Below are 703 nucleotides of genomic sequence, written 5' to 3'. Positions count from 1 at the left end.
ATTTATTACCTCAGTAAACATTTCCAAAATGAGTGTATGGTCTCAATACAGAATGATCACTTTTTGAATTATGGTCTCGTGATTTTAAAATCGTTGATAAAGCAGGCGGTGTTTTAGGGCGTGGCTATGATGTTATTGACAGTGAAAGTGTGTAACGTAATGTGGCTCCTTCCTCTCGTCTAAAGGATGGCTGCACCCTTAACGGGAAACTCGACGACTCATAGCAGATCACCACAAACCAATGGGTGACGTCACACGTGCTCTGTCCACTAATATTAACATTCTATGGCGGCAACGGAGCAATCCCTACCCTCCTTCTGACGCTAAGGATCTGACCAATACTCACTAACTGACTATTAATGGGATCCTATGATATTTCAGTGCTGTCCATCAAGATTCTCACTGAATGAATGTCAAGTTTTTGTTTTTGTTTTTTCATTTTTCTTTTGCTTCAAACAAAATATTTGATGCTTTCAGATTAAGTCCAAAAACAAACAGATATAGAATTAGCCATATTGTCACAATCTGAATGTGATGCTATGATAAAGTAAAGCAGGGCTTAGAGCAGCGGCAGCATTCATTATATCTTCGTTGTGACTATTATTGCCACTGTGCATCACACCCCCAACCGGCACCGTCCACCAAGAGCCTGGGTCTGTCCGAGGTTTCTTCCTAAAAGAGGTTTTCCTTGCCACTGTCATTC

At 41.0% G+C, this 703-nt stretch overlaps 2 long non-coding RNA genes across 2 annotated transcripts in view; one reads left to right on the top strand and one right to left on the bottom strand.

Annotated features, from left to right (window-relative positions):
- The window catches only part of LOC116693970 (uncharacterized), a 21,605-nt gene extending 21,302 nt beyond the window's left edge, over positions 1–303 (top strand). The window contains exon 3 of the long non-coding RNA XR_004333040.1: positions 1–303. This exon is cut by the window's left edge and continues 176 nt beyond it. This is a non-coding gene — a long non-coding RNA (uncharacterized LOC116693970).
- The window catches only part of LOC116693971 (uncharacterized), a 7,023-nt gene that overhangs the window by 3,591 nt on the left and 2,729 nt on the right, over positions 1–703 (bottom strand). The window lies entirely within an intron of this gene.

This window comes from Etheostoma spectabile, chromosome 8, assembly GCF_008692095.1.
Source record: "Etheostoma spectabile isolate EspeVRDwgs_2016 chromosome 8, UIUC_Espe_1.0, whole genome shotgun sequence".
NCBI classification, from domain to species: domain Eukaryota; kingdom Metazoa; phylum Chordata; class Actinopteri; order Perciformes; family Percidae; genus Etheostoma; species Etheostoma spectabile.
The sequence above is the reverse complement of the archived record's forward strand: the minus strand, read 5'-3'. Positions and strand labels throughout refer to the sequence as shown.